Source organism: Carlito syrichta, unplaced genomic scaffold (assembly GCF_000164805.1).
Source record: "Carlito syrichta isolate Samal-C Ts95f unplaced genomic scaffold, Tarsius_syrichta-2.0.1 Scaffold67773, whole genome shotgun sequence".
In the NCBI taxonomy this organism is placed as follows: Eukaryota; Metazoa; Chordata; class Mammalia; order Primates; family Tarsiidae; genus Carlito; species Carlito syrichta.
In genome coordinates, this window is record NW_007011869.1 from 263,121 (window position 1) to 277,560 (window position 14,440).

Below are 14,440 nucleotides of genomic sequence, written 5' to 3' on the forward strand. Positions count from 1 at the left end.
CACAGCCTGCCGGAGATCTCTCCATTGCACCCGTCCCAGGTTCCTCACCCAGTGCAGCCTGACGAAGTCCTCCATCCCAGCCGGTTCCAACGTCCCTTGGGTCCACTGGGCCCAAGATCCTTATCCAAGCCATTCCGGGGGAGCCCCATCCCAGGCAGTCCCCAGGTCTGCCAATTCCAACTAGTGTCAGAGTCCCCATCCCAGCCAACCCCTGGACCTCCTGTCTCAGGCGATCTCCATCCAGCCTCCATTATGTGCAGTCCCTGGGTCTCCAGTCTTCACCAGTCCCTCATCCCAACCAGCCCCGTGTTCCTTCAGCCCAGCCAGTCGGCAGCTCCCACCATCCCAGGTATTCCCTAGGACTCTCCCTCACACACTCATACACAACATCACAGGCACCCCCGCTCCAGCCAGCCCTTAAACTCTGCGTCCATCCATTGCACAGAACCCCTAACCAAGCCAACCCCAAGATCCCCCATCTTAGCCAGTCCCTGGGTCCTCCAACCAAGGCAGTCCTAGGTTCTCCAATTCGAAGAAGCCCTGGGACTCCCATTACAGCCAGTCTTGGGGTCAAAGCTCCATTCATTCAACCCTCATCTCCTGCTCTCCTTTGGAAATGTTCTCCCCATTTCCTGCTCTCCTTTGGAAATGTTCACTCCATCATCTCCATCCAATAAAATTATACCCATCTTTCAAGACTTAACTCAAATACCACCTTACTGAAGCCAACCCTGGTTTCCCCAGCCAGAAGCGTGCATTCTCTCTCTCCTCTTGACCTCCCACGGCACTTCCTCTGCCCCTCTCTTGTGGCATTTATGGGACAAGCAAAACTCAGCTTTATTGCACATTCGTTTGTGTTCTTGTTTTATGTCCTCTGCCAGATTGAGCTCCTTAAAGCCAGAAATGTGTCTTAATTTATCTTTGTGAGCGGGTTGGATTAGAGGAGAAAGCATGAATTTTACAGTCAGACGAAACAGGATTTAAATTCTATCTTCTCCTCTCTGAACTTCCATTTCTCAACAACACCTACCTGGCAGGGTGGTCTTGTATAAAGGCATGCAAAAACATCTTGCACAGAAGACAACCCATATAATAGGAGATAATATTTGCAAATCATGTATCTTACAAGGAACTTATATCTAGAACATATAAAGAACTCTTACAGCTCAACAACAAAAAGATAAACAATCCATTTTTTTAAATGGACAAAGGACTTGAAGAAACATTTCTCCAAAGAAGATATATAAATGGCCAATAAGCATGTGAAAAGATCCTCAACATCTCTAGCCATCAGGGAAGTGAAAATCAAAACCACAATGAGCTTTCCATGCTACCCATAAGGAGTTTCTTGTGTTCCACTGTAACCTAAGGGGGAAACTTTCACAATGTCCAGAGCCCTTAATGTCTTGTAGATAAAGGAAAAGGACATCCTCAAATTCCTTGAAGCAGGAACCCACTTGGATGGCACCAATCTTGACTTCCATTGAAAACCCAGCTGATGTCAATGTTATATTGTCCAGGAATCCTGGCCAGTGAGCTGTGCTGAAGTTTGCTGCTTCCATTGGGGCCACACTTACTGCTGGAAGCTTCACTCCTGGAACTTTCACTATCCAGATTCAGGCAGCCTTCTAGAAGCCATGTCTGCTGGTGGGTACTGATCCGAGGGCTGACCACTAGCCTCTCACAGAGGCATCTTACATTAACCTGCTGTTTACCATTGCTTTGTGTAGCAGAGATCCTCTGCACTTGTGAACATTGCCACCCCATGCAACAATGAGGGAGCTCACTCAGGGCACCTGATGTGGTAGATGCTGGCTGGGGAAGTTCTGCGCATGTGTCGCACCAGCCCCCCTGAACACCCATGGGAGGTCATGCCTGGTCTCTTCTTCTGCAGAGATCCTGAAGAGACTGAAGAAAGAAAGCAGACTGCTGCTGAAAAGGCTGTAAACTAGGAGGAACTTCAGTCAATGGATTGTTCCAACTCCTGAGTTTACAGCTATTCAATCCAAGGTCACAGACTGGTCTGAAGGCATGCAGATGCACTCTGTGCCTATTCAGTAGCTATCTGCTAAAGTTTGGCGTGCTCACCTGCCACTGGAGACTGGTCTGTAGCTCCCTCCCACTGCGCAGGCCACTGAATGAGTAAGAACAACCACTGAGAGGTCTTAAGCTGTTCTTCCAAAGGCTCTTGAACAGAAAATAGAAATAAGATAGATGGAAAGTAAACATCAGTTTCTTAAGCACACACACACACTTGTTCTAAGATACTACTTCACATCCACTATGATACCTAAAATCCAAAGGACAGACGATGAGAAGTGTTAGCGAGCATGTGGAGAAATTGGAACCCTCATTCATTGAGGGTGGGAATGTAAAATGGTGCAGTCACTTTGGAAAACAGTCTGGCAGTTCCTCAAAATGTTAAACATAGAGTTACCATATGATCCAGGAATTTCACTCCTAGGTATATATCCAAGAAAAATGAAAATATGCATCTATACAAAAACTTGTACACGAATGTTCATATCAGCATTATTTATAATAGCCATAAAGTGGAAACAACCAAATGCTCATCAATTGATGAACAGATACAGAAAATGTGGTATGACTACCAATGGAATAGTATTCAGTCATTAAAAAGGAATGCAGTACTAATACATGCTAAAAACATGGATGAACCTTGAAGACATTATGCTGATGAGAGAGGTCAGTCACAAAACACCATATATTATATGATTCCTTTGATATGAAATTCCAGAATAGAGTTGGGCACGGGGATTCACACCTGTAATCCCAGCACTTTGGGAGGCTGAGGCAAGAGGATTGCTTGAGGCTAGGAGTTTAAGACCAGCCTGGGCAATGTAGCGAGAGACCTCATCTCTACAAAAAATTAAAAATTAGCCAGACATGGTGGTGCATGCCTGTAGTCCTAGTTACTCAGGAAGCTGAGGTGGGAGGATCACTTGTGCCCAAGAGTTTGAGGTTACAGCGTGTTATGAGGTTACAGTTGTGCCACTGTGCTCCAGCCTGGGTGACAGAGTAAGACCCTGTCTAAAAAAAAAAATTACATTGTGGTGATGGTTGTACAACCTTGTTAATATCCTAAAAACCACTAAATTATACCCTCTTTTAAATTAAAAGGGTGAATTTTATGGTATGTGAATTCAATAAAGCTTTTTTAAAAAAATCCACTTTACATAGAGCTAGCACATGACAACAACTACAATAATGATAGTTAACACATCTATGGCACTTGCCATGTGCCAGGCATTGTACTACATACTTTACATATATGGACTTACTTCCTCTTCATGACAGTACTATGAAGTAAGTATTGCTATCACCTCCATCTTAAAGATGAGAAAAATGAAACAGAGAGGATGAGTGACCTGCCTAAGGTCATGCAGAGACATTGTCAGGATACTCAGATGTTTCCTTCTCACTTCTTTGTATCTTCTCTCAGTACCTTATGCAAAACAAGTGCTCCATAAATGTTAAAGGTATCCAGTATGTTCATTAAATATTTCTAGACACTGAGGATACAGCAATGAACAAAATAGACAACAATCCCTAACCTCATAGAGCTGATATTCTAGCTCTATGAGAATGTTGGATGATGAACTGGGTTGAATAATGTTCCCCCAAAATTCATAACCACCCAGAAACTGTGTAACCTTGTTTGGAAATATGAGTCTTTGCAGATATAATCAAGTTAAGATGAGGCCATACTGGATTAGTGTGGGTCCTAATCCAGTGACTGGTGTCCTTGTAAGAAGAGGGAAAAGTGGACACAGAAGCGCACACACATAAAGAGAACGCTATGTGAACATGGAGACAGAGATAGGAGCGATGAGACTACAGGCCAAGAAATGCCAAGGTTTGCCTCAAACACCAGAAGCTGGAAGAAGCATGGAAGGATTCTATTCAAGAGCCTTCAGAGGAACCATGCCCCCACTAACACCTTGATTGGGCATTCCTAGCCCCCAGGACTGTGACGGAATCTACTTCTGTTATTGTAAGCCACTCAGTCTGTGGTACTTCGTTATGGCAGTCCCAGAACACTAATACAGATGGTGATAGGCGCTCTGGAGAAAGACAAGGCAATGAAAGATGATGGAGGGTCTCGGGTGAATCAGATATAGCCTGTGCTCTCAAGGAGCTCACAGTCTAGTCAGAGAGCTGCAACTCTAAGTCACAAACACGATTAACAAAACAGAATGTACAAAGCCCTAGAATTGAGGCACAAGGCCAGGGATGCTGGGAGGTCTTTATGGATATGAAGGTATTTGAGACTAGCTTAATATTTCAACTAGAGCTGAGCAAGATCTGCTGAAAAGAATGTGCTGTGGGAGGAAAGGCACAGAGTTAGGAAAACAGCACAGGTTTAGGGAACCACACATAGTTTGGTTGAAGAGAGCACAAGAGATGTGTGCGTGTGTGTGTGTGTATTGTAAGGGATAGGAGACAGAAAGACATAGCTTGATTCAGCCTGGAGAAGACTCCACTGTCAAACTGAAGGGTCTGGACCTTCTCTTATAGGCAATGAAAAGTCACGGAAGATTTTTGAGGAAGGGAATGACATGGTAAGAGGGGAAGGGCCCACATGGATATTGCATACACTGACTGTTACACACTACAAGAGCCTCAGTCCCTTGTGTGATTGCTCTAATTCCCCTTACCCTGGGGTCAGCTTTGCCAAGGAACGTGGAGCAGGAAAAGAGCCTTGAAAACCACATCTCACCACTGCCAGGATCCAGTCAACAAGAACTCGTCAGAGTACTGAGAGCCATGAAACATTTTCCTCAGAGCTAAAGGTGGCATCTGTTCAAACTGGTTTTTCCTACTGGATTCTCACAGTTCTCTCTCTCTCTCTCTCAACAGAACTTCTCCTATACCTGTTAGCTGCCAGGCACGAGATGGGAAAATCAAATAGGCATTCCAGAATATCCGAACTGGAAGGAACTTGGAGGTGAGCTCATTTTCCAGATGAGGACACTGAGGACCAGAGAGAAATGGTTTACACACAATTGCTGTGGTCAGTGACCACTAGGCTACAATTATTTTCTTGGGCTATTTCCTGAGGCCTGCTATTCCTAAGAGTCATAAGATTGCAGACTTTAGAGGGCAGAAAGGTATGAAATGACCATCTGTGAGGAACACAGAAGGAAAAGGAAGGAAAAAACACTCTTTTCTCTGTAGGACTCCCTAAAGACATATCGGTGCTTAAAACTGAGACAGCATTTGGTTAATTAATTAATTATCCTTCCAGCCCATTTTCCCCTAGTGGGGAAAGAGGCGAGATGTAACCAAAGTACCTGTCAGTCTTGAATAGCTGTACCGAAAGCAATCCTAATAGGCTAATCCGGAGTTTCATTTTAGGAAAAATTTTCTCTCTGAAAATGATTTGTAAGCTTGATCCTGTCAGAACATAAAACCACATAACCCAATGTGTTTCCAATTTTGTCCTAGCTGCCATAAAACTTTGAGCCAAATTCAGAGTCCAATTATAATCCAGTTCATTTTAGGTACCTGGCAACATCTATTCGTGCTTTCTTTACATGGTCTCTGGTCTGTGTTCTTCTACATTTTTATCACTAATTGTCTTTCTTTCATGTTGTAAACTGATGAGTCGCCTAATATCCTCTTTAAAGTAGGCGGGATATAAATCTTACATAAACTAAACTATATTTACAGATGCTAAGGGGATTTGAAACAATGAAGAACATTTGAAGGAACAGATGATATTTGGCCTAGAGGAGAGCAGGCTTATGAGGACATGATTACTGTCTTCAAATATCTAATAGCCTGTCAGGGGGGCAATGTAGTGGAATTACTCTGCTTAGCTCCAAAGGGCACAGCCAGAAGCAATGGGTGAAAATGACAGGGAGACGATCCCAGAGGGAGACAAAGCTTAGCGAAGATGGCGAGTTCACTGTCAATGGAAGTCTTCAAAGAGTGGCTGGACAGCCTCATCATCTAGAAGTCTGTTGCCTGGGGAATGTAAATGCTGGATTGGAGGGGTTGGATCAGATTATTTTAAAAGCCCTTTCCAGCCCTGATACATGCACAACACAGTCCTGGATATAGAAAAGAAGTCTGAAGGAGAGGGGGAAGGAAGGGGGGCAGGAAAGAAAGAAAAAAGGTTCTTCAAATGCTGGAACATTCTAGCTAAAAGCAGTGACCAGTAACCACTCCTGAGACACTCGAAAGAAGAATGGACCATAAACAGAACGCAAGCCTGTATTTCCCCACTCCTACTCCTCCATGTGACTCCTTCAGGGCAGGAGAAATAAATTCGTTCCATTGCTCTCCACTGCCATGTAACTAGCTGTTATTCAAGGAAGAACAGGTTAAGACTGTTAGAGCTAGAAGGGACCTTGGGGATCGTGTAATCAAAACCCCTCATTTTAGAACTGGATAAAAAGAGGCTCAGAGAGTGGAAGAGATTTGTCTCCCTGTTAGCTACTCCACCTGACCACTGTGCTGTTTACAAGCAGAGATGATTTTGTTTGACCTTTCAATCCTCCAACAGGGCTTGGGCCTGAGTTTTTGCACCTGGTGGGTAAACAGTAAGCAGTTGGAAAATGGAATTGTATTGAATTGCCCAGAGGAGCTATGACTAGAAGCTAGCATTTTGACCTAAGATGCTTTCCATGACAAAATCTCATTCAATTCAATCCAACAAACATTCATTGGCTTCTCTATGTGCCAGGCCTGGAGCTATAGCAAGAGATGAACCAGAGGCGGGCTGTGCCCTCAAGGAGCAACCGTTCCTCCAGGGAGCTAGGCTCTTCCCCTCTGAGGTGGCACACCTGCTATTCTTTTGACAGGGAAAGCTCTCTGCTGTCTTTTCCCAGATCGCAGATCAAATGTCAGCTCGTCAGTGGCATCATCTCTCACTCCCAGACAAGGCATATTCCTCTGATCCATGCTCTTGGTGAGTCCTTTTTCCTTCCTTGAACTTAGCAAGTTTGTAATTATATATTGATTTGTGCAGCTCTTTCTTTGCTTACCTCGTGCCTCCCTCATTAGACTGTCAGGTCTATAAGGGCACATATTCTGTCTGTTTTTCTCCCCACTGTTCGCCATGAGTCTGGCAAAAAGCCTGGTACGTGGTAGGTAAGCAATAAGCAATCTATGTTTGCTGAATGCACGAATCAACAACCTAATCTGGTCTATAGATAGGTAATTTATAACTACAGTTCAGGGTGATGAGGGGTATGAAAGAATACAGAAATCAGTTCATTGGGAAGGAGGAAGCCAGCTTCTGTGGCAATGGAGCTGGCTTTGGCTGGCCTTGTAGAACGTGTAGACTGCCAGACAATCAAAGTGTGGATGAACGGCACAGCCTTGTGAAAGCGCCCATTCCCATTGTGTTCAGACAAACCAAAGCTACTTGTCAGCATCTCTCTATTTCCCCACTTCCTGAAGAAGCAGGCAGTTCTGCCACATTGGGACAGACTGGCCACCTGAGTGCTGATCAAGGTTCCGATACAATTGGCAGTCAGAACACAGGGAGCAGACAGAGCCGAAAGGAAGCTGCTGAGATTTGGGATTCACAGATCTCTCCGTTCCTCAGTATTTTCCGTTCCAGGAGAAAGATCCAGAAAACTCACTGGTCCTAGAATGAAGGGGTCAGTTCTGCACGTTTTCGGGGGTGGGAGGGCTGGAGGGTGGGGGGATGGGGGTGGGGAGGCGGTAAGACCCACTCCCAGGCATAAGAGTGTATTGCCCTCTAGTGGTAATAATAATGATAATGATGATAATGACAGTAAGTAGTGGATGTGGTCCTTGCTAGGGTGACCAACCATCCCCATTTGCCCAGAATTGTTTTAGCACTGGAAGTCCCACATCCCAAGAAACCTTTGAGTCCTAAGAAAACAGGGACAGTTGGTCATCTTACCCCTTAATGGTGTTCAACGCACTCTGTATACACACAATCTCATTGGATGGAGCTCCTAAACCTGAAGACCAGGAATCAGGATGCAGTCTGCACAGATCTTTTGAGCTTTAGAGGTCTAGCCCATTTTCCAGATAAGAAAACAAAGCCCAAGAGAAAGGGAGGAATTTTCCTGGTAAGCATCACATTGCAAATTAACGAAAAAACCAGGATCAGTATCTAGGTGTCTAGACCCACAGTCCCACGTTCTTTGCCCCTGGCTAGCATGCACTCCACTACTTAGTTTGTCTAGGTCTCATGTCCTCCAGGAAGCCCTCCCTAAGCTACCCACCCCTTAAACCTTTCCGAAAGCTTCCCCTTGTGAAAGCCTGAAACACTCACTCATTTGGCACTTAGTATATGCTATAGGTACCGTTTTTCTTCTGTGTTAAATTATAGCTTGAAAGAAGGGAAAGCTCCTTGCCCTACCCAACTCCAATCTCCAGAGATACTGAGGTGGAAAGCAACCTCTGGTTAGAAGAGTCTCAGGGATGCCCCTAGCTGGTGCAGGGCCCTGAGGAAAGAGCATTTGGCACCGCAAAAGGAGGCGTTTGCAATCTCCAGGTGGGATGGATTTGAGAACCAAGAGCTGAGGAGAGGTGAGAAGGCATCCCTGCGGCCTCAAAAGGAAAGGAGAGAGTTAAGAGACTTCCTCGCCCCAGGGATACCGCCAAGGAATGGGTCCTAGTTTTCTTGCTGCCAAAGTTGCAATGTCCTTCTCTGCTCCTCTGGTCCCTGACAAGGACCCCCCAAATCAGCTCTTGCCTCTCCCCTCCACTGAGACAAATTTGCAAACTCCCACATCTCTGTGGAAACGGCAGAGAGCAGGAGAGAAGAAAAAAGGAGAAAAATCCACCCACATGCCAACAAACTGGAAAAAAAATAACCCAGGCCTTGTCTCACTCAGCTGTTGGCTTGCTGCTCCCTCCCACTGTGGCGGCTGCTCCTGCCTCCTGGACAGGGACCTGGCTCAGTTCAGTTCCCCTTCCCATTCGGAGCTGGCCTTTGTCAGTGCTCCTTGCACCTACCCCCATCCAGCTACGGGAAAGAGGGTCTTGGAGTCCAAGGGTAAGAAAACTGGAAGGAAAGACTGGCAGAGCCACCAAAGGTTGTGGCTGACCACAGACTGCCCACCGCTGTCTCCCAAACCATGTAGGGAACTTTCTTCCCATCCCAGGGAAATAAGTCAAGGAGATGGGGCACAATCCTTAAGCTGGCCCCTGCCAGGACACTTCTGCCTCAGAGGCTATCTCCTACCTCTTCTCTCCTCCCTCTGTCTACCATTTTCAAACTCTGTTTTCTGTCTAACTCCCTCTATTTCCATCTCTTTGTGCCCTTGCCTTTCTTCATCTTCTGCTCCAGTTTTGGGCACCATATTTAAACAAAGCAAAATGGATTGTGTTGCTAGGAAAGGAGGGATCTGGAAACTATCTCTATTAGGAACCGTCGAGGAAAGTGGAGATGTTTTGCCTGTAGGAAGGAAGATATGGACTCAAAGAGGCATGGGAGGATAGAACCACAAGGAAGTTTTTGGATAACCTTGTTATTCAGGTGAGATGATTGAAGCCCAGAGAGGAAAGACCTGGGGCTATCGTGCAGAAGAGGGCACAGCTCCATCCTGTGGGCCTCCAGGAAGTAGAAGGAGGACCAGTAAGTACAGGACACAAGGAAGCAGTTTTTTTGTTTGTTTGTTTGTTTTTGTTTTTTGAGTTGGAGTCTTATTTTATTGCCCAGACTGTAATACAGTGGCATGCTCGTGGCCACTGCAGCCTTGATCTACTGGGCTCAAGCAATCTTTCTGCCTCAGCCTTCCAAGTTGCTGGAACTACAGGCATGCGTCACCATGCCTGGCTAATTGTTTTGATTTAATTTAAAGATGAGGTCTCGCCAAGCTGCCCAGGCCGGTCTTGAATCCATGGGCTCAGGCAATCCTCTAGCCTCTCCTCACAAAGTGCTGGAATTTACAGGCTGGAGCCACTGCACTGGGCCAAGGAAGCAGATTTAGATAATAGTTTTGTTTCTTCTAAGTCCTTATTCTTATTATTTTGTTTCTTTGTCTTACTGTGCAGGATCTCCAGTTCAATGCTGAACAAAAGGGATGATAATGGGCAGCCTTGTCTTGTTACCCATCTTAAAGGGAAAGGTGTCAGTGTTTCACCATTATATATGGTGTTTGGCATAGGATTTTGAAGGATACTCTTTATCAGGTTAAGGACGTTTCCTCTTATACCTAGTATGCTAAGAACTCTTTTGTCACAAACAAAGTTTAAGTTTTATTAAATGCTTCCTCGGCATCTTTTCTAAGGATCATATTTTTTTATCTTCTAATCTGTTTGTATGATCAAGAATGCACCATTTAGCTTTCCTCTATTAAACATATAAAACTACCCAAAGAGGCATTGGCCACCTCATGGACCAAAGTAGAGAACTCCTAGTCACTGGAAATGTTCAAGCAGAGGTGCAGCCATTCGGTAAACATTTAGGTGCCGGGCACTATTCTAGGTGCTGGCGACTCAGTGATGAAGAAGGTCTCTGCTCCTCTAGAGCTCACATTTTAGAGAAGGGACGACCGACACAAACAACCAAACAAATATATCAATATATAGCAAGATCATCTCGAACACTGAAAAGTGTTATGAAAACAAAGGAAAAAATACAAAGGTAGTATGATGGGGTGAGGATGGGGAACAAGATTAAAAAGGTTAGTCAGGAAATGACACTCCATGGAGGTGAGAGTTGACGTGAGCTTGAATGATAAGAAATCAGTCATTTCTTCTTTTTTTGTTGAGTTGGAGTCCCACTGTTGCCCAGACTGGAGTGCAGTGGCCGCTCCCGGCTACCGCAGCCTCGACCTGCTGGGCTCAGGTGATCCTTCGGACTCAGGTGATCCTTCCGCCTCAGTCTTCCGAGTAACCGGAACTACAGGCGCGCGCTACCATGCCCGGCTAGTTTTTGATTTATTGTAGAGTCAGGTCTCGCCAAATTGCCCGGGTGGGTCTCAAACCCATGAGCTCAAGGCAGTTTACTTGCCTCGGCCTCCCAAAGTGCTGGGATTGCAGGCTGAGTCACTGAGTCCAGCCTGAAGTCAGTCATTTCATGAGGATCCAGCAGCATGGCATCCCAAGCAGAGTGAAACACAAGATCAAACACCCTGGGACAGGAATGAGCTTGGTGTATTCAAGGAGCCTCAGAAGGAAATCTGACTGAAGAGAGGAAGAGTGAAGACTGGCGCTATGTGATGTAGGAGAGTAGTTCTGGAGCAAGAGTGTGTAAGGCCATGCCAGCCATGGAAGGTATCTAGATTTCATTCCAGGAGCAATAAAAAGCCATTGGGGGGTTTTGAGCTGGGAGTGACATGATCTGATTCTGTATTTTAAAGCTTACTCTGTCTGATGTGTGGAGAATGGATTATAATGGGGAGTACAACTGGAAACAGGAAGGCCAGCTAGGATGCTAGCTATGAGACCAGTTAGACCGTCCCAGCCAGAGACCATGATAGCTTAGGCTAGGATAGTGACAATGAAGAAAGATATGTAGACATATTTGGAATATATTTTTGCCTGAACAGTGCTACCAATCAACTTGATTTAATTGAAATTTATAGATACTCCACTCCATCCAACCAATAACAGCAGAATACACATTCTTCTCCAGTTTGCATGGAACGTTCACCAAGATAGACTGTATTATGGACCATAGAACATAACTTAACAAATTTAAAAGAACAGAAAACTCAGCCTGGGTAATAAAAAGTGAGATCTTGTCTCTACAAAAAAAATAGCTGGGCGTGGTGGTACCTGCCTGTAGTCCCAGATACTAGGGAGGCTGAGGTGGGAGGATCACTTGAGCTTAGGATTTTTAGGCTGCAGTGAACCATGATTGTACCACTACACTCTAGCCTGGGTGGCAGAGTGAGACCTTGTTTCAAAACAAAAATAAAAAACAACCAAAGTATGTTCCTAGAGCACAAGAAAATTAAAACAGAAATCAATAACAAGAAGATGGCTGGTAAATCCCCAAATATTTGGAAATTAAAGAACACATTTTTAAATAACACATGGATCAAAGAAGAAGTATCAAGACAAATTTTAAAATATTTCAAATTAAATGAAAATAAAAATTCAATTTATCAAAATTTGTGGGACAGTAGAAAATCCCAAACAATGTATGAAAAAAAAATTCCTGGAACTAATGAGAGTATAGCATGGTCACAGGATATAAGGTTAGTACACAAAAAATAATTGCTTTCCTACATACCGGCAATGAACAATTAGAATTTGAAATTTGCCGGGCTCAGTGGCTCAGTCTGTAATTCCACGCTTTGGGAGGCCGAGGTGAGTGGATTGCCTGAGCCCATGGGTTCGAGACCCGCCTGGGCAACTTGGCAAGACCTCATCTCTACAATAAAGCAAAAAATTAGCCTGATGTGGTAGTGCACGCCTGTAGCTCCAGCTACTTGGAAGGCTGAGGCGGAAGGATCACTGGAGCCCAGCAGGTCGAGGCTGCAGTGGCTGGGAGCGGCCACTGCACTACAGTCTGGGCAACAGAGTGAGACTCCAACTCAAAAAAAAAAAAAAAAAAAAAAAGAATCGTGCAGTAGCACGATCCCAGCTCACTGCAGCCTCAAACTCCTGGGCTCCCAAATAGCTGGAATTACAGATGCACACCACCACACTCAGCTAATTATTTGTAGAGATGAGGTCTCTTCATATTGCCTAGGCTGGTCTCCAACTCCTGGACTCAAGCAGTCCTCTTGCCTCAGCCTCCTAAAGTGCTGGAATTCTAGGTGTGCACCAAGGCTCCCAGGCCTTATTTGTGTTTTTGACTCGCTGTAAGTTGGGTTTCCATGTGCTCTCTGGGTATGCCACCCTTCAGGAACCTCCACCTGTTTTGCTGTCTAGAAGCTCCCCAAACCCTGGCCTTTGGGTTTATTATGGAGGCTTTATTACATAGGAATGATTAATTACATCATTGGCCATTGGTGATCAATTTAACCTTCAACCCCTCTCCCCTCCCTGGAGGTTGGGGAGTGTGGCTGAAAGCGTCAACCCCCCTTAATCCTGCTTTGGTCTTTTTGGTGACCAGTCCCCACCCTAGGGCTACAGAGTGACTGCTAGCCATCAGTCAACTCATTAACATACAAAAAGACATACTTTGGAGATTTTAAGAATTTTAGGAGTTGTATGTCAGGAAAGAGGGAAGACCAAATATATATTTTATAATACCACAGCGGCGTTAAAGAAAGAATGCACACGCAGATCAATAGAACAGAATGGAATACATTTTGAGGTAGAGCCAACAGAACTTGTTGGAAATATGGGTTGAGGGAAGAAAAAGGAATCAAGGACCATCTGTAAGAGATGGGAGAAAGATCAGGTTAGAGAACATAAAATTTCTTCCAAACTTGTACATTTAATTGAAGATTGTAAGATCTATGATTCTTTGATCTGTTCCCCCATAGTCCTCTTACCCACAACAACTAATCTTGGGGTTGGGGTCTTCCTACTTACTGACCCTTGCACTTCCTCTTCTATGGGGGAGGGGTGTAGGGAACTCTGCAAGTGAGAGCCAATGAGCAGGCTGAAAGCTGCCTCTAGTCTTAGTTCTAAGAGGCTTCAAGCTTTGTGTGTCAAAGACCTGATCACCCTATAATTAGTGTGTTCATGAAGCATGAGAGAAGCTGGGGAAGGAAAAGGAACGAGTGAAAGAGAAAAGGAGAAGATGAAGATGGAGAGTGGGGAGGCGAGGACAAGGAAGAGAGTAAGTAATCTGTTGGCATAAGGGGGAGGAGGAACAGGCCACGATTGCACACAGACCCCCGCCCCCAGGCAGAATGCATCCAACACTGCTAGCCTCAGCCCAAGGCGCCAGCAAGATCCACTCCTTATTTGCAGGCACAAGAGAGCAGAGAGGCTGTTACAGGGCGAAATAGTACTCCGTAGTGACTACATCGGATCAGAGCCAGAGGATGGATGAAGGGGAATTGGTGGATTCAGAGAAATAAGTGATTTTTCACTTTTTGTTAGGTCACAGACCTGTTCTGAGAATGTGATAAAAGCTGCACATTCTTCGCAGAAAAAAATGTTAATATACGTAATCATACCAAATTTTGCCTACAATTCAGCATGTTGGTGAATGCCCTGAAATCCCCCAGGGTCCACGAACCCCCGTGTAGAATCTCTGAATTAGAAAATATTTATGGCATACAAATTCCAGAAAAATAAATGGAATTTAGAAACATACAAAATTCAGCCGGGCTCGGTGGCTCAGCCTGTAATCCCAGCACTTTGGGAGGCTGAGGTGAGTAGATTGCCTGAGCCCGCGGGTTCGAGACCCGCCTGGGCAACTTGGCGAGACCTCATCTCCACAATAAAAATTAGCCGGGCGTGGTAGTCCGCGCCTGTAGTTCCAGCTCCTTGGAAGGCTGAGGTGGAAGGATCGCCGGAGCCCAGCAGGTCGAGGCTGCGGTGGCCGGGAGCGGCCACTGCACTCCAGTCTGGG

At 45.2% G+C, this 14,440-nt stretch overlaps 1 pseudogene; it reads left to right on the forward strand.

Annotated features, from left to right (window-relative positions):
• Positions 1-7,275: 7,275 nt before the first annotated feature.
• Positions 7,276-14,440, forward strand: part of LOC110594947 — a 26,241-nt pseudogene continuing 19,076 nt past the window's right edge.